The sequence below is a fragment of the Leptonychotes weddellii genome, chromosome 15 (assembly GCF_054177405.1).
Source record: "Leptonychotes weddellii isolate Sample4059 chromosome 15, ASM5417740v2, whole genome shotgun sequence".
Taxonomy (NCBI): Eukaryota; Metazoa; Chordata; class Mammalia; order Carnivora; family Phocidae; genus Leptonychotes; species Leptonychotes weddellii.
Window position 1 is genome coordinate 36,170,610 of NC_138383.1, and position 27,861 is coordinate 36,198,470.

At 36.2% G+C, this 27,861-nt stretch overlaps 1 protein-coding gene and 1 long non-coding RNA gene across 2 annotated transcripts in view; one reads left to right on the forward strand and one right to left on the reverse strand.

Moving 5' to 3' along the window:
- The window catches only part of LOC145717393 (uncharacterized), a 313,191-nt gene extending 285,495 nt beyond the window's left edge, over positions 1–27,696 (reverse strand). Inside the window, exon 1 of the long non-coding RNA XR_014140574.1 lies at positions 27,656–27,696. This is a non-coding gene — a long non-coding RNA (uncharacterized LOC145717393). The remainder of the gene's footprint in view (positions 1–27,655) is intronic.
- NLK (nemo like kinase) overlaps positions 1–27,861 on the forward strand; it is a 167,823-nt gene that overhangs the window by 34,467 nt on the left and 105,495 nt on the right. The window lies entirely within an intron of this gene.

A 27,861-nucleotide genomic window follows, 5' to 3' on the forward strand; every position in this document is an offset into this window, starting at 1 on the left:
TTATTTCAGTAGAAATCTCTAAGGTGATTTATGTGAAATGAGCAACTATTTTTGTAAAATGCCCACCACTAAACAGGCTGCATTTGCAATTGACAGAAATACTGAATTGCGTGTAAGTAATCACTCTACAGAAATGAAAGTGACCTTTCCCCATCCTTGTTAGTTGAGGGGCTGTTTCCCTGCATCACCTAATTATTCTTTATTAGGCAAGAAAAACTTGTGTTGTAACTTCTTATTGGCATTGTTTAGATAACATCTTTGCACAATTTGTGCCTCAAGTTCATCTCTGTATTTTATTGTTGAATCTCTTTGGAATTTTGACATTAACTGTTGAGCCCATGGACTTGTCTTTTTTGACAGAATTGCCCAATTGACAAATTGGGCATTTGAGTGAAAATAACTCAAAAACTATTCTTAAGTTTCCCTCTTTTGTTTTGGCTGCTATAAAGCTCATAGCCAACTGTGCAGCCTTCTTGGTTAAGGAATGTAGTATAATTTAGCTTATGTTTTGCACACAGACCACCTTCAGTCCCCCTCATCCTCACTTCAAAACTTTCCTACCCATTTTTTCCCCTTCCCAGACTTATTTCCTCTATTTTTTTTTTTTTAAATCCTATACTGTATGTTTCTTTCTTAGCTACCTCTCATTTGTTTTGGAATGGGTAAGATATAAATAAAGGCCAAAAACACCAACAATAAAATCCATCTTTTAAAACCTTTTTTCCACGTAGTGAAAACAGCAAATTGAAACAGGGGAAGCAGGAAGTCCATTTTTGTTTTCCTTTCCTCATACGTGTATTAAGTGAGGTGAGTTGTTTTGAGGAAAGGAGAATTTTGTTTTGCTGAATCGTTTGTGATTGTTCTAGTGTTTGGGGGGCTAAAAAGGATTGTGAACTTTTTCAAGTTATTTCTAAGTTAGAGACTGGATTTTTAAAGAAATGGTAATGATAATTAAACATTTGAATGACTTTTAGAGTTAGTTACTATCAATTGGCTGAAAGAGTGTGAGAGAATTTTTTCTAACAGGAAAGGTGCTTCTCTCCTGGCATTTTGCTTGAGAATGGAAAAGGTAGAAAAGTACCCTTATTTCTATACATCTGTGGGTATGTGTTTTAAGTTGAGTTAATTATGTGAATAAAATACGGAGAACCTGTAGTTTATAAAGCAGTGGAAGGAAAGAAATGGGGATGGACAGGGTTAACTATCATTGGTGTCTGTATTTTATTCAAACATTTGTCCTCTTTAACCAAATTGAGTCCACTGTGGGAATTGGACTCCTCTCACCATTGGCATATTTTCCTCTTTCTCCCTATTTCTTCTGCTTCTGAAGTAACAGTGTAGTGTGAAAGATTGAGAATTATAGTCAAAGCTATACATAAAATGATACTAACCTAATACTTTCTGTCATGCCAACTTTTTTTTTTTTTTTTAATGTTTGCTCCTCTTGGTGCTTTCTGTTGTTGTTAGTACCTCTGTCCCCTTTCCTCCCTTCTCCTGTTCTTATCTTTTTTTGCTGTGCACTTTTTTCTTTCTTATACTAGATAGAAACCTCCTTTCCCTTTCCTCCCCTGTTTGCCAGCCCTTGGGGATAAAAGTCATTCTGGAGAATTGTCTTAAAATACTGAAATTATAACTATTTCTAAGCCTATTAGGCATCTGGCACTGTAAATTAATCTAAAACATTAATCTAGAGATTAAAATCAGGCATCTTGATCAGTTTGATGCAGAGAATACTATTATATTAAGCCTTGCATTAATATGGAGGGAATTAATAAGAAAATGTTTGGAGATGTAAGCTTCTTCTTGTCAGTGATGTGTTATTCATTTGTACTAGAGATGATAAATGAATTCTGTGTTTTATATTTATGTTTTATAACATTAACCTTACATTACTATCATAGTGTCTTTCCTATAAGCTTTGAAAGAAGATTAATTCTTTTTTTTTTTTTAAGATTTTATTTATTTATCTGAGAGAGAGAATGAGATAGAGAGAGAGAGCATGAGAGGGGGGAGGGTCAGAGGGAGAAGCAGACTCCCTGCCGAGCAGGGAGCCTGATGCGGGACTCGATCCCCGGACTCCAGGATCATGACCTGAGCCGAAGGCAGTCGCTTAACCAGCTGAGCCACCCAGGCGCCCGAAGATTAATTCTTTTTAACAAATATAAATTCACAGAAAATTCCAGTCTTTCTCAAGCATTTTATAATTTAGATTGTGGAACAGAATTCTTACAAGGTGTTCATTCCACCTTGAAGTGTATGTTGTTACTTAAACACTGAAAAGAGTAAGTCCCAGGAACGAGTCCTGCATCACCGAGTCCTGCATTGGGCTCCCTGCTCAGGAGGGAGTCTGCTTCTCCTTTTGACCCTCCCCCCTCTCATGTTCTCTCTCTTTCTCGTTCTCTCTCTCAAATAAATAAAATCTTTAAAAAAAAGAACACTGAAAAGAATAAGCAAATAAAATGGCATCGAATGAAGCGTATTAATGCCTCTATTCAGTCAGCTAAAATTATGAAAGAGTACTGCTTCAGTCTGCTTCTATACATTTTTTTTCCCCCAGAAGGTGTATGTGTGCTTATTTTTGGTAAAGGTAGCTGAATGGGAGTTTAGATCATTGCCTATCTAAAAGAAGAGAATTAAAATTTATTTATTAGAGGATTTCCTGAAATAATATACCTTTTTTTCAGGCACTGAAATAAAAATGTCTGTAAAACCTTTGATTATATTATAAAATAAATCATGTTATTTTTAAAAAGTTAATGGACTTTTTTTTAGAGCAATTTTAGATTCACAGCAAAATTAAGTTGAAAGTACAGAGTTCCCAGGTATCTCTCTCACCTTCCCCTTCAGTCTGCCTACCATCAGTATCTCATACCATTGTGGAACATTTATAACAATTGATGAACCAACATTGGCACATACCATCATCCAAAGTCCACAGTTTACATTAAGTTCATTCTTTGTGTTGTGTAGTCTGTGGGTTTTGGCAAATGTCTAATGACATATCCAAAGTATCATACAGAATAGTTTCACTGCCCCCCAAATCTTTATCCCTCCTTCTCCCCAAATCGACAATCACTGATCTTTTTACTGTCTCCATAGTTTTGCCTTTTCCCGAATGTCATATAGTTGGACTCAAATAATATGCAGCCTTTTCATATTGGCTTTTTTCACTTAGTAATATGCATTTAAGGTTCTTCCTTGTCTTTTTGCTGCTTGATAGCTCATTTCTTTTTAGTGCTGAATAATATTCCTTTGTAGGGACTTAGCACAGTTTATCTGTTCACCTGTTGAAGGGCATATTGGTTTCTTCCAAGTTTGGGTAATTATGAATAAAGTTTTTGTAAACATTCATGTGCAGGTTTATGTATGGTCATAAGTTTTCAGCTTATTTGGGTAAATGCCAAGGAGTGTGACTACTGGATTCTATGATCATGTTACTATTTGTTAAAAAAGAAATTCTTTAGAACAAATAAAAAACCCACAAAATCTTCCTCTTGCTAGCAAAATTAAACCTGGTCCAGGAAATTGTTGAAGACTTTTCTGGGGGTTATTTCAGTTGTGGTGCTAGTAAATTTTATCACTGCTGTTATTTCCTTATGCCAGCATTACTACAGTGTTCTCATAGTTGGTCTCCTGATAGCCAGTTTCATCCACTTTCCATTTTATTTTGTCCTCATTTGCAGGCTTAGTGGAAGATTAAATGAGATTGTGCATGTAACGTGCCTAGTACAGGGCCAGATTCAGAGTAGTCGTAAAATATTTGGTACAGCGCCCTTTCTACCCCATTTCCTCAATTTGTTTGTTAATAAAGTTCATCCATAGCCCTAGCATGCCATTAAAGTACCCCTAAAAACCAACCTCAGCCTCTATTCCTAGATTTATTGTACTGTTATGGATTCTTTCCTTTTTATTTATTTTTTTTGTTTTTTGCTGTTGTTTAATTATAAAAAATATGACATAAAATTTACCCTTTTAGCCATTTTTAAGTGTACAGTGCAATAGTGTTAACTATATGCGCATTGTTGTTTTAATAGATCTCTAGAACTTTTCGTCTTTCAAAACTGAAACTGTATCCGCTGAACAACAGCTTCCCATCCCCCATTCCCCAACCCTAGTATCCATTTTCTACTGTGTTTCTATGAGTTTGACTACTTTAGATAGCTTATATAAGTGGAATTATGCAATATTTGTTTTTGTGACTGGCTTATTTCCCTTAGCATAATGCCCTCAAGGTTCATTCATGTTGTGGCATATGACAGGATCTTCTTTTTTAAGACTTTTTTAACACACACACAAACATACACATTTTTATATGTAAAAGAATATCATATATATACATATTTTTTTATCTATTCTTTTGATGGATGGATGCTTTCACCTCTTGGCTATTGTGAATAGTGCTTCAATGAACATGGGTGTGCAAATAGCTCTTTTGAGTTCCTGTTTTCAGTTCTTTTGGATATATACCAAGAAGTGGGATTGCTGGATCATATGGTAATTCTATTTTTAATTTTTTGAGGTACCACCATACGGTTTTCTTTTTTTTAGATTTATTTATTTGAGAGAGAGAGAGAGAGTATGAGCGGGGGGAGGGCAGGGGGAAAGGGAGAAGCTGACTTGCCGCTAAGCAGGGAGCCTGATGCAGGTTGTGATCCCAGGATCCTGGGATCATGACCTGGGCCAAAGGCAGACGCTTAACCAACTGAGACACCCAGGCGCCCGAGGTACCTCCATACTGTTTTCCATAGTAGCTGCATCATTTTACATTCCCAGCAACAGTGTACAAGGGTTCTAGTTTCTCCACATCCTCACCAGTACTTGTTTTGTTTTGTTTTTTCGATAGTGGCCATCCTAATGGTGTAAGGTAGTATCTCATTGTGGTTTTGATTTGCATTTCCTGAATGATTAGTGATATTGATTGAGCATCTTTTCATATGCTTGTTGTCCATTTGTGTATCTTCTTTGGAGAAATGTCTGTTCAAGTCCTTTGCCCAATTTTTAATCAAGTTATTTTTTGTTGAGTAGTAGGAATTTTAAAAGTGTATTTGTGTGATATTAATCTCTTATCAGATATATGGTTTGCAAATAATTTCTCCCATTTTGTAGGTTGACTTTTCACTCTACTGATTGTTTCCTTTGCTGTGCAGTTTTAAGTTTGCTGTTGTTCCATTTGTCCATTTTTACTTTTATCACGTGTGCTTTTGGTGTCATCTGAGAAATCATTGTCAAATCCAATATCATGAAGCTTTTCCCCTGTGTTTTCTTCTAGTTTTATAGTTCCAGGTCTTACATTTAGGTTTTTAATACATTTTGAGTTAATTTTTGTATATGGTATAAGTAAGGGTCCAGCTTCATTCTTATTGCATGTGGATATCCAGTTTTCCCAATATTATGGATTATACTATGACCTGCAGGTCAGCAGCTTCAGATCTGTGAATCCCTGACATTATGTGCTGTACTTTGTGCGTGTGTGTGTGTGTGACTTTTAAGAAGACGATCCATTAACTTTCATCAGATTCTGGAAGTGATCCCCTCCACCCCCAAGGCGAGGATGATGACAGTCTAAAAGAGATAATTATCTAAATGTAAATTTTTCATTGAGCCTGGCTAGGGAAAATTGTGGTTATCATTGGAACATAGCACACTTATGAATGCAAGGTATGTTCATGCTACTAATGAAGTGGAGAGCCTTAGTGAGAAGCAGGATGGGACCAGTATCAAGTGTAGCATCTGCAGGCACTTTAGTTCTTCAATTAGTTTGTAGTATCATGGACCTGGTTGGCAGATTAGCATGGTATATATTCTTGTCAAATATTCTGAAAATTTGTTGAATGCAGAAAACCAAACATTCAAATACAAACCACAAGAAATGGAGAAAGTCTCTTCCGTTGTGGGGCAAGATTGACTAAAGCTCACCTTTGAGCTTTATCCTGAGACCTCTCTTTTTAACCCTTCACATAGACCAATGACATATATACTGGGGGAGCAAAAGTATTTGGGTTTTATGTTGATATGAAAGTTATCTGTTACCAGGTTTGCGTTTGATAGATACTTCCAAGCAAATTCACCCTTCAGGAGCATGTGTTAGGAATGCTTTGATTACTCCCCCCACTCCCCCACCCCCACATCACTGAAAACTTGTCAACTACACAAGGGCAAGCTTTCCCCTATCCTCAAATTCATGTTGTTGTTGTTGTTTTGTAAAGTAACTGCATCTATAATACATTAGTACTGGCTTTTTCTGACAGGCTCAGCCGAAGAAAATAGTTTTCTGTGTAATCTTGTATTTTAAAAACATTATTGGCTATTAAAAAGAAAAAGAGTGCTAATATAACATATAAAATGCATTTAAGATACCTGAATTATAAGAAAATATTTTGGCAAAATGCATCTTTACAAGTCCCAGATGCCTAATTATGAGTTTCTGTTAATATATTCGTCTAACTTTTATCAGTTCCTTTTGTCTGAAACCAGGATGCGTCCCTGTCCTTGTGAATAGGAGTCTGGGAGAAAGGGAAGATGGGGTTAAAAGGGAAGCACAATCCCCTGTGTTTCCTGTAGCTCTTCTTATTGCAGGATCAGTTTGGATTGTGAGATGAAATTGAAGAGCAGAATTTAATGTTGACCTCTAAAGTTGATGGTCCAAAAGGGTTTATTTATCTTGACTAAAGCCTGTCAATTGTTGAATTGAGTAGAGTGCTTTTGGCTGTAAAAGCTTTAAAATGTAAACATTGAGGAAATAGCATGTTTGTAATGACTAAATAACATAACATATGCAGGTGCACATCTTAGAATTTTCTCATTTATCCTGAAAGTTACACCTAAGCAGTCATCTTAAGGGAAATTTTAACCATTAGAATGCGTTATACTGTGTAGTTTAATGCTAAAGTTCCTTTTGTGGCTCTTCCTAAAAAGTATTTTGGTTGATCATAAAAACTGTGTGCAGAGGACTATTTGAAATAATAGACACATGGTTTAGAAATAAGCAGAGGAAAATAACATCCTTATGTTGTGTATTACATCTCCTTTTCTCCACACTATTATTTCTGTAACATCCCTTGAGCTGTTTGATAGGTAGAAAATTGTCTTGTGTTAAGTCTTCCATGTGTTTCCAGAACTATTTGCACCAATGAAGAGGCTTGATTTCTAGAATCTAATTGTATTTGTTTAATTACTAGATTGAAAAGTTCTTGATGTCCGGATGGGTGTCTTGAGTTCCCTTTGTGTATGTTGATAGTGCCTAGCTAGCAGTACCTTATAGTTGATTTATAAATATTCATTGAATTAATAAATTAACATACCATCCTTCTTTGGATAACACCCCTAAAAATGAATTTGTGTTTGAAGATTTTAATTACTTTAAGCAAATATTTTTTTTTGGGATAGAAAATAATATGATTTTTTGTGATATTGATAGGAAGTTACCTTTATATCATATTCAGAAAGGAAAGGGTTACAGTTCTAGATTATTACATAAATTTGAAACACAGTCTAAGCCTTTGTAGTGAATATTAACCAGGGATGTACATCAGATGTCCACTTCTGATGTCCACTTCCCAGCCCAGACCTGCTAAATCCTAATCTCTAGAAGTAGAGACAATCGATTTTTTAAAAGCTCTGTCAGAAACTTGAATGTATTGTTATTGTTTGAAGGTTCCTTTTTTGATGGTTTTGTAGCAATTAAATATTGCTTTGTGTGACAGAGATTTTCATATATTTATTTAGAGTTTGAATACAACTCATGAGCACAGTAATTGCTTTAAATCTTACTGGCCATTTAGTAGATATTATTATATCTTTCTTTTAGAGATGGGACTTCATATTATCACATAACCATGAAAATTCTTTGTGTGACCTTTAAGTAATATACAGATAGGAAGAGAATATAGAGACGTAGCAACGGAGAAGAGGTTTAAGATAGTTGAGTGGTCCCCAGATTTTTCCCTCAGTTGATAGCTTATTGCACAATGCCTAGCACAAAACAATGTGGAAGGAATGAACTGTGTTATGACACAGTAGGTTAGGACGGTACAGAATATCCATTACGCCAGTATTTGAGAAGACTGAGGCCCATTAGGACTATATGTAGTGGGTTTAGCCCTTGACACAGAGGCAGCAACCTGGCCTATATCTAAATTCTGCATTTAGTAGTTGCGTGACTATGAGCACTTTCATTAATACCTCAGTTGTTTTCTCATCTGTAAAATAAAGGTAAAAGAACCAACCTTACATGGTTATCATAATGATTGAATAAGATACTGTATTTTTAAAAAGTTTAACAAATGATAGGTATCAGTAAATGATGCAGCATGCCTTCACTAGTGTATAAGGATGCTTGAATTAGAAAATACTGTTTTGTTAAATGTCTAACCTGAAGTCTGAAACCTGCTGAGTGATAGAGCTAGTATTAGATAGAACCCAGCCACCTAACTGCCAATCTCAAGATTCTAAAGTCTTCCAGGCTCCTGAATTTTTGGGGCTGTGACTTGTCAATAGGACTAAAAGTTCTGTATCATTGCATTTTGTAATTCTTTGCAGTATTGTGCATGCTGGATAAATCAAATTTCAGTGCATTAAAGTTCAGTATATGGGGTGCCTGGCTGGCTCAGTTGGTGGAACATGTGACTCTCGATCTCATGGTCATAAGTTCGAGCCCCACGTTGGGTATAGAGTTTACGTAAAAATAAAATCCTTTAAAAAAAAAAAAAAAGTTCAATATATGATTAATCAGAAGTGTAGCTAGGAAAATTGTTTTATTTCAACTGCTCAACATTTTTAATTTATTTGGTTAAGAAAGAAAGGATCATATATGTTTTATGCTTTTTCTTTCCATTGACACTATTCTGTTAGTGAATTTTCTGATATTCATGCAGTAAATAAGTTGACTTCAACTTGCAAAAAGGAAGTTTGTGATATTTTCCTCTTCCCCCCAAAAAGACATCTTTCACAGCATCTTTCATAGAGAGAGAGAGAGAGGTATTTCAATTTAAACAAGGTACAGGGAAATATATATTTCCATTTGTTAGGTTTATTCTGGGGAAATAGCTAAAGTTCATTTTTTATCATGTTCGGTACTCAGATGTACTCATTTAGAATATGTTTTTAAAGCACATAAGATTCAGAGTACTAGACTGTTGTGTTGCCTTAGAAAATTACTGCTTTCTTGTAGACTAGGTATACTAATTGGTTTATTGAGCTAGTTTACTTGGCATCCCCAGCAATTTTCTGATACTCTGAAAATACTGGAATTGCCATTTTTCTTCACTAAACCTGTAATAGTTTTTTAAAATTACTATAGTCTTTTTTAAATTAATGTGTGGTTTTTTAGAAGAATAAGTAAGGGGTGCCTGGGTGGCTCAGTTCGTTGAGCGTCTGCCTTCGGCTTGGGTCATGATCCTGAGGTCCTGGGATCAAGCCCCTGCTGCAGGCTCCCTGTTCAGCGGGGAGCCTTCTCCCTCTCCTTTTGCCCCTCCCCCTGCTCATGCATGAGCTCACTCTCTCTTTCTCTCTCTCTGTCTTTCAAATAAATAAATAAAATCTTAAAAAAAAAAAATAAGACATTTACCTGTCTCAACACTCAAAATATACAGAAGTTTACACAATTTTCTTTCATTTGTCTCCCCAGTCACTCCTCTTAGAGGCAAAGAAAAGCATGTTACTAGTTTCCTTTTAAGGATCTTTCCTGAAAAATCACATGATAATTCCATCTATATTTCATTGGACAATATTGGATCACCTGGCCACACTAGCTGCACAGGAGTCTTTAAGCGGGCGCCTGGGTGGCTCAGTTGGTTAAGTGACTGCCTTCGGCTCAGGTCATGATCCTGGAGTCCTGGGATCGAGTCCGGCATCGGGCTCCCTGCTCAGCGGGGAGTCTGCTTCTCCCTCTGACCCTACCCCCTCTCATGTGCTCTCTCTCTCTCTCTCATTCTCTCTCTCAAATAAATAAATAAAATCTTAAAAAAAAAAAAAGTCTTTAAGCTGAATGCCTTGCTCCCTTGAAAAAAGTTCAGTTCTGTTTCTTAGGAAAAGGAGAAGAACATGGTATTGGATGGCAGCCAGGAGTCTTTGCCTGAGATTGTTCTGATTTACATTCACCAGCGATGTATGAAGATATAAGTTTACAGTATTGTTGTTTTGTTACTTTTTACCAACCATGCATAATTGAATTCGTATAAGCTAAAGAACTTAAGTTTTTTTGCCTTAACTTTAGAATCAAATTCCAATATAAAGTGTGACTCTGATGAAGTTTGAAAGACCTTGGTTCACTTTCATCTCATTTAAAAATGAAAGTTAAGTCGATATTGAGTATAACTGCAAGTAAAATAATTCTTACGGGGCGCCTGGGTGGCTCAGTCGTTAAAGCGTCTGCCTTCGGCTCAGGTCATGATCCCAGGGTCCTGGGATCGAGCCCCGCATTGGGCTCCCTGCTCAGCGGGAAGCCTGCTTCTCCCTCTCCCACTCCCTCTGCTTGCGTTCCCTCTCTCGCTATATCTCTCTCTGTCAAATAAATAAAACCTTTATTAAAAAAAAAAAACAGTTTAAAAAAATACTTCTTACAAGGATTATGGGTGAGTCTTTTGCTCTTAGGCAAAATAAGTGAGTTTTCACAGAGACAGAAAAGCTAATTTTTTTTTTAAGATTTTATTTATTTGACAGAGACAGTGAGAGAGGGAACACAAGCAGGGGGAGTAGGAGAGGGAGAAGCAGACTTCCTGCGGAGCAGGGAGCCTGATGCGGGGCTCAATCCCAGGACCCTGGGATCATGACCTGAGCCGAAGGCAGACGCTTAAGGACTGAGCCACCCAGGTGCCCACAGAAAAGCTAATCTTACATTTATGTATGTGAAAGTTACTGTCTCATTTCTAGCATGCCTAGAGTTTATAACTTCAAAAATTATCTAGGTTGATTTTTTAAACTTTGTATAGGCTGCCTGTATGTACCAAATGAGAGCTAGTTCGGGAAATATGGGTCAGAGAGGAATTAGAGCTACCTCGGTATTAACAAGTAGTGTTTTATACTGTATCCTTCAGTGTCAAAGATACCACAGAAATGCTAATCATTTACCATTATTGTTGTATGTAGGAATGTAAATCAGAAAAGAAAACCATTCCTGGTCCCATTTATGGGAATATTTCAGCTAATGGAAGTAGTAGATGGGGCTATGGCAGGGAAACAAATCAGGCAAGTGCATGTAGACTTGGGAATAGCTATTGCCTAGTTTGGCAGCAGCAAAGAATATATGTAGTAGAGAAGAGAGGCAAAACTAGAAACAGAGATTGGGCTTTGAGTGTTAGGATAAGAAACTTGTATTTTATTCAGTTTTGTTTTGTTTGTTCAGTTTTTGAAGAAGAAAGTGACCTTGTTTGCATTAGATGAATATATTAGGTAGGTGGTTAGGCTGGATGATCTCTAAAGTAGATGCCTTTTAGTACTATGAATCTATAACCCATGATGGGGCTGGGCTATAGACATATCACCTCTGTGGTGTCAGTTGGACAGATTTAGTCATCAGTCATAAGGTTTATAGATTAATACAGGGGATAAGGTCACCAAGGAGGAAAGGGTAGAGTAACCTGAGAATGCCCACATCAAGGGAGTGGTTCCTTCTTCTTTCTCCCTTTTTCCCCCTTAGAAATTAATTTTAAGGAATCTAGGTGGCTTTTTCATAGAGTTTACTGAGATTTGTTAGTTGTGTCCATGTGGTTTAGCATGCTAATCTGTTTTGTTTTGTCTTCTGTTCATTAGTAGTTGGATCTAGAGGCTTGATCCCATTCATGTTTGTTTGTTTGTTTTTCCTTTTTTTCATGGATGGGCATAACTGCTTCAGTGGGTAGTGGTGTATAGTTAATCAGGAGACTCATAATATTGGGTTGTCTTACCTTTATGATATTGGTAGATATTGATGATTCATGCCTATATCCATTGATTTGCTAAGGTTTTCAAAATGGCGATATTCTAAGTCTGTTATTCCCTCTTCATTTATGAGCTGAAGTACACCTATAAAGTGTAACTTTGTCTTCTCATTGATTGCCTGTTGATTTATATAGTTTGTATAGGAAAGGTAGGATAAATGCATGATTTGTTCCCTTTATCTGTTTTAAAAATGATGAATTGGCTTCCTAGCATCCTCTAGCGACCAATTAATATTAATTTATGGATTTAAAAATATTTGATATCTTCATTTCATTGCAGTTATTGTTTTTACTGATGTACAAATTATATTATCTTGGCACTGGGCTTCTGAGTCCTTTCAACATAAACCTAGTAATCTAGATACGACAAAATATTCCAGACTTAGACCATACATTTCTCCAGGGTCCCCTGGGTGATAGAGGTACTCATTCCTTTTGGATTGGTCGTTGTTTCTAAGGCTCATTCTTTCAGTGGACAGATCTTTTTAAAACAAAATGATATCAGGAGTTCATACTGATATTTCAAATTGAAATTACTAAAACTCTGATTTTAGACTTGTATCTCCTTTCTCACATTGAGAATCCTGTTTTCAGTGACAGCAGAAATGACAGAAGTAAAACTTCACAGAAGTACATGTTTATTTCATTCCACAGTACATACACAGAACTCAGCATGGCAATGCTGACAATGTGATTAATGAAAACAGGTGAAGGTTTTTCTTTTCAGCTTTACTGAGATATAGTGGACAAATAAAATTGTAAAAATATTTAAAATGTACAATGTGATGATTTGGTTTATGTACACATTGTGAAAGTATTCCCACATTAGTTAATTAGCACATCCATCACCTCATACACCTTTCTTTTTTTCCTTTTTTGGTAAAAGTGCTTAAGTTTTCTCAGTTATACAATACAGTATTATCAACTGTAGTCACCATGTTATACATTAGATCCTCAGAATTATTCATCTTACAACAGAAGGTTTGTACCCTTTAAGAAAACAGATTAAGATTAAACAGATTTTTTTTAATTGAAGTATAGCTGACACACAGTTATATTAGTTACAGGTGTACAACATAATAATTTGATAACTCTCTACATTATGTTATGTTCACCACAAGTGTAGCTACCATCTGTCACCTTACAATCGGCTATTACAGCACCATTGACTGTATTCCCTATGCTGCACCTTTTATCCCTGTGATTTCTTCATTCTGTAACTGGAAGCTACTCCCCTTCACCCATTTTGCCCAAACCTCTACCCTTCTCCCCTCTGGCAACCATCAGTTCTCTGTTTTTATGGGTCTGTTTCTGCTTTTTGTTTGTTTACTCATTTGTTTTGTTTTTAAGATTCCACATAAAATTCCACATGTGGTATTTGTCTTTCTCTGACTTATTTCACTTAGTGTAGTACCCTTTAGGTCCATCCATGTTGTTGCAAATGGTAAGCGCACTCTCTCTCGCTCTCTTTCTCTTTCTCTCTCTCTCTTATGGCCGCCTAATATTCCATCATGTATATATCTGCCCCATCTTCTTTATCCATTCATCTATCAGTGGACGCTTGGGTTGCTTCTGTACCTTGGTATCATAAATAATGCTATAATAAACATAAGGGTGCATATATCTTTTCAGTTTAGCGTTTTCGTTTTCTTTGGGTAGAAACCTGGTAGTGGTGCTCGCTTCGGCAGCACATATACTAAAATTGAAACCTGGTAGTGGAATTACTGGATCATACGGTATTTCTATTTTTAATTTTTTTAGGAATCTCCGTACTGTTTTCCACTCCACAGTGGCTGCACCAATTTACATTCCCACCAACAGTGCACACGGGTTCGTTTTTCTCCACTTCCTTGCCAATACTTGTTATTTCTTGTCTTTTTTATTCTAGCCATTCTGACAGGTTAAAACAGCTTTATTAAAGTATGACTGATATACAGTGAACTACACATATTTAAATTGTTCAGTTTGGTAATATTGATATATGTATACACATTCATGAAACTGTCACCCCAATCAAGATTGTGAACATATTCATCACCACAAAAATATTTGTCTCTCTCTTTTTTTTTTTTTTAATGATTTTATTTATTTATTTGACAGAGACAGAGACAGCGAGCGCAGGAACACAAGCAGGGGGAGTGGGAGAGGGAGAAGCAGGCCCCCCCGCCGAGCAGGGAGCCCGATGCGGGACTCGATCCCAGGAACCTGGGATCATGACCTGAGCCGAAGGCAGTCACTTAACCAACTGAGCCACCCAGGCGCCCGTCTCTCTCTTTTTTTTAAGATGTTAGTTTATTTGCCAGAGAGACAGTGAGAGTACAAGCAAGGGGAGCGGCAGGCAGAGGGAGAACAGGCTCCCCACCGAGCAAGGAGCCCGATGCAGGACTCGATCCCAGGAACCTGGGATCATGACCTGAGCCGAAGGCAGACGCTTAACGCCTGAGCCACCCAGGCATCCCGAGATTTGTCTCTTAGTAATCTTTCCCTTCTGTGGCTCATTACTTCCCCCACCATCTCTAGGCTTTTGGTCACTGTAAAGTGGTCTGTATTTTCTAGAATTTAATGTAAATGGAATCATATAGGATGTACTCTTCATCTCACTTATTTCACTTGGCATATTTTTTTTTGAGATACATCCATGTTGTTGTACAAATCAATAGTTAATTGCTTAGTAGTAGTCTATGTAGGGATTTACCATAGTTTTGGGTTATTTCTATTTGGGGGCTATTATAGGTGAAGCTGCTATGGACATCCATGTCTAAGTCTTTGTATGGATGTATGTTTTCATTTCACCCAGGAGTGAATGGCTGCACGGTAAGTGTATGTATAACTTTTTAAGTTAAACTGTTTTCTAAAATGTTTTTACCATTTTACATTTCCAACAGTGTGTGAGTTCTAGTTCCTCTACATTCTTGCTAATCCTTAGTAGGGTCAGTCTTTTGAATTTTAGGTATGTGGTGGTATCTTGCTGTAGTTTTAAGAGGTTTTTATTCTCAATACAAGTCCTTTATCAACTGTATGATTTTCAAATAAGTTCTCTCAGTTGGTGACATCTTTTTATTCTCTTAACAGTGTCTTTTGAAGAGAAGTTCTTTTTTTTTTTTTTAAAGATTTATTTATTTATTTGAGAGAGAGAATGAGATAGAGAGAGAGCATGAGAGGGGGGAGGGTCAGAGGGAGAAGCAGACTCCCTGCCAAGCAGGTAGCCCGATGCGGGACTCGATCCCGGGACTCCGGGATCATGACCTGAGCCGAAGGCAGTCGCTTAACCAACTGAGCCACCCAGGCGCCCAGAGAAGTTCTTAATTTTGATGACTTCCAAAGTATCAACTTTTCTATATGGATTATGAATATTTTTTATTACTCCATTTTATCCTTTTTGTTGTCTTTTTAGCTGTAAAATTATTTTAGAAGTTGCTTTAGAGTTTATAGTATATGTCTTTAACTTACCACAGTGTGTACCTTCGGTTGAGTTTCTGTCCCTTTACGGATAGCATAAGAACCTTACGTAGTCTACTTCTATTTCTCCCCTTCTGATCTTGATGCTATTGTTTTACATATGTTTTAAATCCCACACTACATTGTTATTTTGCTTTAAATAGTTGATTATCTTTCAAGGAGATTTAAGTAATAAAAAGTCTTTACCTGTGTTACTATGCCTGTGCTCTTCATTCCTTTGTGCAAATCCAAGTTTTCATCTGGTATCACTTTCCTTCTGCTTACAGATTTCTTTACCACTTAAAATACACGTCTGCTGGTGATGAATAATTTCAGTTTTTGCATATCTGAAAAAGCCTATTTCATGTTCAGTTTTGAAAATTATTTTTGTTGGATATGGAATTCTAGGGCGACAGTTTTTTCATTTAAATACTTATAAAGATGTTACTCTATTGTCTTCTAGATTGCATTGTTTTCAGTAAGAAATATGTTATAATCCTTATCTTTGTTCTTCTGTTTATAAGGTATTTAGTCTTAAATTCTAATATACCATACAGCAATGTTAACTATAGTCATCGCCAGTACTTATTTAAAACTGAAAGTTTGTACTTTTTTACCACCTTCATTCAGTTTTCCCACCTTCCATCCCATTTTAAGCATTTTGGTTATGATGTGTCTTGGTATAATTGTCTTCATGTTTCTTCTGCTTGGGGTTCAGTGAATTTCTTGGATCTTTGGGTTTATTGGTTTTTCATATAGTGGAATATTCTGCTACACATAAAATGAGTGCACTAGCTCTAGATGAATCAACATGGATAAATTTTAAAAACAAGATCAACTGTGGGGAAAAGCAAGTTATAGGTAAAAGTTTAGGCCAGTGGGATTCCATTTATGTAAATTTTTAAAACAATAATTATATGGTTTTTTTTTTATGTTTTTCTTTCTTTTTTTTTTTTAGATTTTATTTATTTATCAGAGAGAGAGAGAGACAGAGGCAGGCAGAGGGAGAAGCAAGGCTCCTTGCTGAGCAAGAAGCCCGATGTGGGACTCGATCCCAGGACCCTGGGGTCATGACCTGAGCTGAAGGCAGATGCTTAACCGACTGAGCCACCCAGGCGTCCCTAATTATATCTGTTTTTATGGATATAGTCTTATGTATCAAACACTAGAGTCGAGATAATGGTTAACTCTAGGGAGGGGAAAATTGAGAGGCAATCTTCTGATGCGTCTATAGCATTTAATGTCTTAACAGAAGGTCTCTGAAGCAGAAATGGCAAACATTTTATCTGCGCAATGAGTGCATCAGTGTCTAATTTCTATGTTTACATATGTGTCTGAAATATATTCTCACTGTTTTGAACAAAGGTCTGTATAGTTCTTATAGCTTCTATGGCTTCATTTTATTAAATGTATAACTGCTCCTACATAAATCATATCCACATGGTTAGTTACATTTCAGTAATCTGCTAAATAAGTTACTCCCATAGATGTAGACCTGTTTTCTAATAGTCTCCTTTAAAAAGTAGACCAAAATTTTCATAGTACTCTATAAAATGAGACTACCATTCTGTGGGACCATTCCTTTTCCTGTAGGAAACTCTTGTTGATTTTACTTTGAGGTATCCCAGAAGACACATTGCAAGTTTTATGGCATTTAATCCAAGTAAAACAGTTCATATTGGGTAATGTCCCCTTCTCAGCTTCATTTTCAGTAATGCGGTTGTTATATATCTTCCAAAATAAAAAGCCTTTGTCATGCTGGCATCGGATTTCTTTTCTCTTTTGACAACTAGCCTGTCTTCTATGTCCTGAATGTCATTTTATCATTTTTTGAAATGTTGGCAAGTAGGCGCTCCTTGTTGAACAAGAAAGACCTAGAAATCATCATAACTAACAATATATAAGATTTACTTAAATGTGCTGCCGAAGAGCGAAACCTCTTTGGATTGGTGACATGCAGCACCTGCACAGCAGCTTTTTCTTCTCATTTCAAAAGTAAAATGTCTCTGTCAGGACCAATTTTGTGGTGTCATGCTTCTGGTCTTAATACATTAAGATTGATGTATTGCTCATAGCTTGGGACAACACACAAAAAAGAAGGAGAATAGAGGGTAAGAGAATGAGTAGGCTTGTCAACATTTTTGTCTTCAAAAAAAGACTTTAGATCATTGAAATGCAACATTTAACATGTTAACAGTTTGAGAAAACTTATGGATATACACGTTTCTTTACAACACATAACAGATCTGGAACATTTTTATCACTCCATTTGGTAATTCTTCCATTTGTGTGATACTTACTCTTTTTGGAGGAAGCCATAGTTTGCAAGGAATTTTCTGTTCCCATTAATTATATACATATTTTTGGAACATTATTTTAGGATATCTCTTACCTTTATTAAGGTTACTCCATCTTAGAGCTCAGTGAGCAGTATTTTATAAAACTTGTTTTCTAGCCTGGTAGCCCTCCCTTTCAACGAACACTTCTACTGTGTAACAAGTGGCATGCAGATAAAGGTGAAAGGAAACAGACTGTCCAATCCTTGCATAGAAACAGCTGAGAAACTAAATGGTTTTTGTTATATTTGTAATTTTTGTTGTATTTTTAAAGTTTTCTTTAACCAGATTTCTGAGAAATGCTGTCTCCCAACTAATGAATAATAACTGGCTGGGAAGGGAGTTGGGGGAGGAGGGAACATATATTAATGAAACAAAGGACTTTGGTTTCTTTGAAATATTCTTGTGACCAGATGCTGGAAAAATATACAATGGGTTTCTTAAATATAGTTCTGGCTCTGAAATACATACATACTTAATGAAACCAAAATTGAGCACTCCTAAAGTAGGCTGATCTATATATAATAGAATAGCATTTCTAAAAGTAGAACTTTTGTGGGCGGTCCCCATTAACTCTCCCTCCATGTCCTCACTGCGTATTCCCCTTAACTTACTCCATAGGCATGCCCAAAAGGAGCTATTTATAATAAAAAATAAGAAAAAGGAGAATTCTTTGAAATGTAATTGTGGTCAAAGGGGTCCTTAGAAGGTATAAAGGGACAGCTTTGTAATTGCTGCTTCATAGAACTTCGGAGTTCAGAGAGAGCAGCCTGGTATAGAAAAAAGAACACATACTATAGAGTCCAGCAGACTTTAATCCAGTTCCAGTTCTGCCATTTATTCTCTGTGACCCAAGGCAAATTTGTTAACTTCTCTATGTATCCGTTTTCCTTTTCGAAAAATGAAGGTAACAATCTTTCCCATGAAAATTGCACATCAAAGGCTCTCACTATTCATTTATTTCATCTGTTAGGCTAATTTATTGATGTACTAGACTCTTTAATGGTTTCTGCTGGTGTTAATAATTGATGAACACTGTGTCAGGCTTTATTCAGCTATTAGACTGCCTAAGTCAGGATATGGTCTGCATTAGAACACATTAGAATTTCAACCCAACATCTCTAAAAAGAGAATGACAGGAGAGATTGCAAAAAATGACTATTGCTCAGTAACCAGGATAGCAGAAAGGAGCTGTAATCTTCTACTAGAATATCATAGATTTGCAAGTTTGGGCAGTAGCAGTTATATTCTCATCAGATGATACTTAATAACTTCTGAACAAGCAAAATGATTTACTTTTGTTTATGTGTGGTGAAATTAAACTCTCTGAAAAGGCTATAATTTTTCACAGCTTCCTTAGGATTTGCTATATAGGGAATGGTTAGATTCTTTCTTCAGATTTCTGAGCAGAAACACCACCAAAACAAAACCAAACATAGTTTCAAATCCAAGTAGCTTGAAAGTTGATGTTAGATTGTTTCTGTCCTAAGAACCTTAAAAGCAGGAACACATTTCAATAAAGCTGCCTTTCTTTTTTGCACCTTTGAAATGACTATCATGGATATATTTATAAAAAGTGCATTATTAACCCAGCTATGACCACTTGTCCTTTGGTGGCCAAGTTCAAGGCTTGTATACCAGGGAAGGGAAGTAGTTTTGGGAGAGATGAGGGGAGTTCTTGATAAAGGAGCTACTGATTTGTGTCCATGGTAGCATATAATGTAAGGTCAGTGATGAAAGATGAAATGTCTGAAAAGGATTGTTTTAAACAGTGCCATCTCCTAGGGGTGTGCTTGAGGAGCAAATTAAAGGTGTTTTGTTTTGTTTTGTTTTAATTTATTTATTTGAGAGCGAGAGCACACGATCAGGGGGAGAGGGAGAAGCAGACTCCCCTGCTGAGCAGGGAGCCTGATGCAGGACTCGATCCCAGGACCCTGGGATCATGACCTGGGCCGAAGGCAGACCATCTGAGCCACCCAGGCATCTTGAGGAGCAAATTAAAACGTTTATGATATGGGAAGGGAGGGAGATACAAAAGGTAATATTTTTACACAGATGAAAATGAGCATCTAGTAAAGGTTGGTATATGAGCTGGGTTTCTTGGATTATAAAAGTTCAACTCAAATAAAAAGTTGTTTTTGTTGGCTCACGTAACTGGACTTCAAGATAAAAGTAGAACCAGCCTTATGTATATGTGAAATGTAGGACTTGAATATTATCTTGTATTCTTGTCTGCTTTCTCTATCTCTGCAAATTGTGTTTATTTTCTTGAATTATTTCTTCCACGTGGCCAAGACAAGCTCAACACACATTCTTACAGCTCTTCTTCTTCTTTTTTTATAGAGAGAGCGAGAGCACGTGTGTGTGAACTGCAGGGGAGGGGGGCTGAGGGAGAGGGAGAGAGAGAATCTTAAGCAGGTTCCACACTCAGCACGAATCCAGGTGTGGGGCTCGATATCACGACCATGAGATCATGACCTGAGCCGAAACCAAGACTCAGAGGCTTAACCGATTGAGCCACACAGGTGCCCCTAAAATTCACTTTCTTGATCAGGATGTGAAGTATCATATGATTCCAAATTTTCTATGATTAAAATAAATATAGTTGAAGTGATTATTCATTAGGCACTCCCCCCATTGCATCAGTCCTTAAAGTTACATTCAAAAATTACAGCGGTAGTGTACCTAGGGGGTGCCTGGGTGGCTCAGTCGTTAAGCGTCTGCCTTCCGCTCGGGTCATGATCCCAGGGTCCTGGGATCAAGCCCCGCATTGGGCTCCCTGCTCTGCAGGAAGCCTCCTTCTCCCTTTCCCACTCCCCCGGCTTGTGTTCCCTCTCTGTCAAATAAATAAATAAATAAAGTCTTAAAAAAAAAAAAAAAAGTAGTGTACCTAGATGGCATGTTCTAGGATTTTCTAAAATAGAAAAGTCATCTTTCCCCCAAGTATGTTCCTGTCCTCTTTTCTTGGTTGTGTGTTCTAACTGTTGCACTTGTCTTAAAATCAGAAAACCAGAATGGAGAATGTAACTTTTCCAAAATTTCCCATGTTTCTCCATCCAAGTCTCTCTCATGAGTGAAGTATAATTGCACATTTACAATGATGCCTTACTTACTGAATAGTGATATTCAAGACGTTGTCAGCACTAACATTCTTTTATAAGTCAAGAATATACTTTTGAGGGGCGCCTGGGTGGCTCAGTCATTAAGCGTCTGCCTTCTGCTCAGGTCATGATCCCAGGATCCTGGGATCGAGCCCCGCATTGGGCTCCCTGCTCAGCGGGAGGCCTGTCTCTCCCTCTTCCACTCCCCCTGTTGTGTTCCCTCTCTCGCTCTGTCATTCTCTGTCAAATAAATAAAATCTTAAAAAAAAACTATACTTTTTAAAAAGTTGGAAAAGAATGATAGCTACTTAGCTGATTACAGAAGAATCTAGTTTAAACAGCATTCTGGACTTATTCTGACTTACTAAAAATAGGAATTAGTTTTTGAAGAAGATGATAAAATGCATAAGTCTTTGATTCTCTACTATGTAAAATTATAATTTTACACATGAGACAAAAGTACAACATAGTTTACTTGTAGTGTAATTTATATAATTAAACCTAGAAAATGCAGGCTGAACAAAACTTTACAGAACTGTTATTATTGTGACTCAGTTGGTATAGACTTGAGTTTTTGAAAATGTAATGTTCTTATATATTTTAAATCCCACAGTATAGCCTTAGATCTCTAGACCTAAGGGGATATAATCAAAGGAGTATTGAAGGAGAAGAAAATGTCTGTCAGTCTTTGCATTTGGACTGAGAAGATCATCTGAACTTTAATATTGAAATCCTGACACTTGGGCTTCAAAAGAGAAACTTTCAATTGGCTATTGATATAAATCAGTAAAAAGCCTATGTAGATCTTGAAGACACTTCTCTAGTTCCCCATTCCCACTTCTATTTCCAAACAGCAGAGAGAAAAGGAAGGAGAATATTGAAACATTTTCATTTTCTTCAGTAAAGAAATGAAACCCTAATAAAAATGTACTTTTACAAATCACTGAGGGAAACAGGGTCAGGGAAACTGTTTAAGAAGTCTCTTACTATTGGCAGATAAAGAATCATTTCCTTTTCTGCTAGAAAATAAGAGGTGCATTCTTCTCCCAGCAGTTGCCCTGTAGAATACATAAGTGAGACACTGTGGGGTCTAAACAGCAGTAGGATGGAGCCTTTCCCTTGTTTCAGGCTTTGTTTGGTCTGGCTGTGTCTTGTATGTTGCAGCACCACATCTCATCACCACCATCTCCAGTCAGACTTTATGGTAGTTTCATTTTCCCATCTAATGCAATTTTGCTTGGGCCAATTGATTGTATTTCAGTTTGGTTTGGGTTATAATTTAACTTAAAAACGAGGCACCAAGGTACAAGGACCATACTACAAGTTATTTTCATTGTGTAGCTTCTGAAGACAACTGCACAGAATGTTCAGATAGCAAAATATTTACTTGATTAAGAAAAATTGGCTCTTCTCCTAAGATTTAATAAATGAGTTATATTTCATGTGTGTATGTATTTAACTTTTTTTTTTTTTAAGATTTTATTTATTTGAGAAAGAAAGAGCCTGAGTAGGGGACAGGGGCAGAGGGAGAAGCAGACTTCCCACTGAGCATGGAGCCCAGCACGGGCCTTGATCCCAGGACCCTGAGATCATGACCTGAGCCGAAGGCAGACAGTTAACAAACTGAGCCACCCAGGTGCCCCTATATTTAACTTACTTTCTTTGATTTGGCATTAAACAAGTAAAACTCAAATCTTCTTTCTTTATAGTCAAGTTTGCAAGCATTTTACATAGGTTATTTACTCTCTGAATTAAGATATGCTTAATTGCAGGGTAAATTTGTTAGACTTGGTACTGTTAGGTGGAGAGGCAAGTTGTATTTCATTTTTATAAATGGATTATCCTTACTTGATTTGAATATATGAACCCAGTTGGATTTGGAAACATTATTATTTTAAAGTAGGCACAATAAATTATTAGCCTTGAATAACTAGTAGTATATTATTCTTTCCTGTTTGAAATTACCTGTAGTTGTGGGACTGTTAGACATCTTTTTACCTGATGCTGATGTGGTTATGATAGATGCTCGTACATTTTCACTGTCTTCAAGTAAGATAATTGACTTTAAATTTTAGCAACTAGGAAACCGTTGAGGATATATCACTTTTCAGTTGTGATTCTTGCCTTTAAGTCTCCTTGACAGATTGAATTTCCATTTTATGTTATAGTGAATGTTCCCTAAGTTTGAATTCACCAAAATTTATTAAGGATCCTAGTTCTTTTTTTAAAAGTGAATATTTATAAGGTATACCAGACTTGTTGACAAAGGTTTATTTCTTGGCACTTTGCATTTGCCAATTCTATAATTTTTGAAAGTGTTGACAGATTTTTAATAGATTACTCTTCCTTAGAACTAGAAATGACCTAATGCCACACCCAACCATTTTCCTTTTATAGATAAGGAACCAAGGCCCAAATAATACCTAGAAAGTATATACTAGAACCTTCTGTTACTTCTTTATCGCAGAGCAGACTGTCAGTAGATTATTAAAATAACTAATTAAATTTGTGGGTCAGAGCTCTTTTGAAATGAAATAGTTGCTCATGTCAGATCTTTTGTGATAATACTGAGTATTTTGTGGTAATACTGAGTCCAAAGATTATTTTTTTCATTACTCATCATAAGAATTAAACAGAAAATATAGCCTCATATGCCAAAGTGGTGTAAAACAGGGCAGGAGCGATTAATTCTTTTTCTTCTAATGATAGAAATCTAACTGTTATGGTAGTTATTGTTTGTATCATAACTCGTACAAGTGAAAGGTACCTACACAAAATGCATTAAAGGGGAAAAATAACCAACATTGAGTACATCTTCATACATCAGTAAGGACACATGTTTGCAACTAATGAATCACTAAATTCTACCCCTGAAACTAATAATACACTATATGTTAACTAAATTGAATTTAAATAAAAATTTTTTTAAAAGACAAATGTATATTGTTCACATCATTTTAATTGGATGGACATTTCATTATTTAACCAATCACCTATTGTTAGACATATAGGGCTTTTTTCCTAATTACTTTTCACCATTATGAGAAGCTTTACAATACCATTTTTGTATATAGTCTTACTTAGTCTGATTATTTCTGTAGAGAAAATTCCTGGAAATAGAATTGCTGGGTCAAAAAATTCATCTTTCAAGAGTTTAGGTATACAACGCCAGATTACTCTAAAGAAATGTATAATTAGCACCTTTTATCAGTAGTGTAATTTTTGCTAAGTCTGTGGAGAAAAAAAACAATATAGCTCATGGTTTCAGTATTAATGTCATTCCTTTTATTGATGAAGTAGAGCACCATTGCCTTTATTTTTTATTTTTTTAATTAAAGTTATATTGGGGTGCCTGGGTGACTCAGTTGGTAAGCATCTGCCTTCTGCTCAGGTCATGATCTCAGAGTCTTGGGATCAAGCCCCATGTCGGGCTCCCTGCTTAGTGGGGAATCTGCTTTTGCTCTGCCCCTCCCCTCTGCTTGTGCTCTCTCTCTCTGGCTCTCTCGCGCTCTCTCTCAAATAAATAGGTAAAATCTTTAAAAAAAAATAAATTAAAGTTATATTTACATACAATAAAATTCATTCATTTTAATTACACAGTTTGATGAATTTTTGTGATTATATATAATTGTGCAACCACCACCACAGTCAAGACATAGAATAGGTCTCTAACTCTAAGAAGTTTCTTCCCATGCCTTTACAGTCAGTCCCCATCTGTAACCCCAGGCAAACCATTGATCTGCTTTCTGTCACTGTAGTTTTGTCTTTTCTAGAGTTTCAAACAAATGGAATAATATAGTACATAGTCTTTTGTGTTTGGCTTCTTTTAGCATAATGTTTTGAGATTCATCCACATTGTTTTGTTTAATATTATTTCATTTGTTTGTAGTATTGTGTTCTATAACATGGATGCACTAAGTGTATTCAAATTGATGGGCATTTGGATTGCACATTTTTGGCTATTATATGAATCATGCTGCTATGAACTTCTGTGTACAAGTCTTTACATGGATATATATTTTTCATAGCTTTTGGATAAACACCTAGAAATGGAATTGCTGGGTCACATGTGAAGTATGTACTTAAGTTTATAAGATACTGCCATACTGTTTTCCAAAGTGTCTGTACACTTTACATTCCTACCAGCAATATATGAGAGTTCAAGTTGCTCCACATCCTCACTACCACTAATTGTCAGTCTTTTTTTTCCTCTAGAGCTTACATTTTATCCAAATAGAGAAATACTCATAATTACAAGATAGTGTGATTAGGACCAAAAATGTCACTCCTTTTAAATGTTCGCCATTCTAGTGGGTGTGTAGTGGAATGTCACTGTAGTTTTAATTTGCATTTCTTTGGATATCTTTTCATGGGCTTATTCTCTATCGGCATATCTTCTTTTTTAAAGTGTACAGATCTTTTGCCCATCTTTAATTGGATTATTAGTCTACTTACTATTGAGTTGAAGGAGAGAGATGTATTCTGGATACAAGTCTTTTGTTGTTTTAAAAAATATTTTCTCGGGCGCCTGGGTGGCTCAGTTGGTTAAGCGACTGCCTTCGGCTCAGGTCATGATCCTGGAGTCCCGGGATCGAGTCCCACATCGGGCTCCCTGCTCAGCGGGGGGTCTGCTTCTCCCTCTGACCCTCCCCCCTCTCGTGCTCTCTGTCTCTCATTCTCTCTCTCAAATAAATAAATAAAATCTTTAAAAAAAAAAATATTTTCTCCCATTTGGTGGCTTGCCTTTTCATTTTTTTAATAGTTTCTTTGGAAGAGCAAAAGTTTTTAACCTTGATAGAGTCCATTTCATCTTTTTTTTTTCTTTCATAGCTTGTGCTTCTTTGTATCCTAAGAAATCTTTGCCTAACCCAAAATCACAAAAATTTTCTATTTTTCTTTCCTGAAAGTTAATAGTTTTAGCTGTTATATTTAGGTCTGTGATCAACTTTGAATTAATTGTGTCTGTAGTGAGAGATGTGCATCATGATTTGTTCTCCATGTGGTTATCTCATTGTTCCAGCACCACTGGTTGAAAAAAACTCTTTCACTCTATTACCTTGGCTCCTTTGTTCAAAATCAGTTGACATGTAAGTTTGGGTCTATTTTTGGACTCGACTGTCTTGTTTTATGTCTGTCTGTCTATCATTATGCCAATACCACACCATCTTGATTTCTGTAACTTTTTAATAAGTCCTGAAATCAGGTAGTGTAAGTCCTTCAACTTTGTTCTTCAAAACTGTTTTGCATATTTTAGATCTTCTGTCTTTCCATATGAATTTTTAAATCAGTTGTTTAGTTGGAATTGTACTGATTCTAAAGATAAATTTTTTTTAAAGATTTGTTTTTTATTTTTTTTTATTTATGAGAGAAAGAGAGCACGCAATCAGGGGAAGGAGCAGAGGGAGAGGGACAAGCAAGACTCCACACTAAGTGTGGAGACTGACACAGGGCCATATCTCAGGACCTGAGATCATGACCAGAGCTGAAACCAAGAGTCAGTTGCTTAACTGACTGAGCCATCTAGGTGCCCTCTAAAGATAAATTTTGGAAGGTTTGCTATTTGAACAATATTAAGTCTTTGAAGCCAATGAACATGAAACCATGGGCATGGTATTTCTCTTTATTTAGGTTGTCTCTAATTTCTCTTCGCAGTGTATTGTAGTTCTCAGTGTAGAGATCTCGCACGTCTTTCATTAAATTTATTCTTAATTATATTATTTTTTCATTCTATTGTTAATTGGGTTTTTAAAATTTTTATCCTGTAATTGTTCATGGCTAGTATATAGAGATACAGTTGAATTTTCTATATTAACCTTATATGCTGGAACTTTGCTACATTAACTTATTAATTCTAGTAGTTTTGTTGAAGGTTCCTTAGAGTTTGCTACATGCATGATCATGTCATCTGTCAATGAGGACAGTTTTTCTTAAATTTTCACCCATATGCCTTTTATTTATTTTTCCCCTTATTGTGTTAGCTAGGTATTCCAATATACTGTTAAATAGAAATAGTGAAAGTGGACATCCTTGCCTCGTTTCTGATCTTAGAAAACATAGAGACTTTCATCATTGAGTATGATTTTAGCTGTCAGTTTTCATCTGGTTGAAGAAGTTATCTGCCTTTAATCATGAAAAGAGTATTGAATTTTGTCATATGCCTTTTCTGCATTTATTCAAATGATTGTGTTCATTTTCTCTTTTATTCCAGTATGGTAAATTGCATTGATTTTCAGAAGTTAAACCAACCCTGCATTCCCAGGTTAAGCCCCACTTGATTGTGATGAATTTTCCTCTGTATATACCATTGGATTCAGTTTGCTAATATTTTGTTTAGGATTTTTGCAATTTATGTTATGTTCTTGAGGGACATTGATCTATAATTCTGTTTTCTTATGATATCTGTGTCTGCTTTGATATTAGGACAATACTGACCTTATAAAATAAATTAAGTATTGTTCCCTTCTTTATTTTCTGAAAATTTGTGGAATTGATTTTGTTATTTTCTTAAACATTTGATAGACTATACCAGGGAAGCCATCTGTGTCTTCAGTTTTCCTTAAGGGAAGTTTTTAAATTATGAATGCAATTTCTTTAATTGATATAGGGTTATTTGGGTTAACTGTTTCTTTCTGGGTCACTTTTGGTCATTTCTGTCTTTCAAGGAATTTGCTCATTGCTAAATTTATGAGCATAAAAGTTTTTATAATATTCCCCTACACTTTTTTTTTTTTTTAAAGATTTTACTTATTTATTTGTCAGTGAGAGAGAGCACAAGCAGGGGGAGCGGCAGGCAGAGGGAGAAGCAGGCTCCCCGCTGAGCAAGGAGCTGATACAGGACTCGATCCCAGGACCCCAGGATCATGACCTGAGCCGAAGGCAGAGGCTTAACCGACTGAGCCACCCAGGTGTCCCTCCCTTACACTTTTAATAGCTACAGGATCTGTAGTGATATGCCCTTATTCATTCTTTTTTTTTTTCCCATTTTTTTTATTCTTATGTTAATCCCCATACATTACATCATTAGTTTTAGATGAAGTGTTCCATGATTCATTGTTTGTGCATAACACCCAG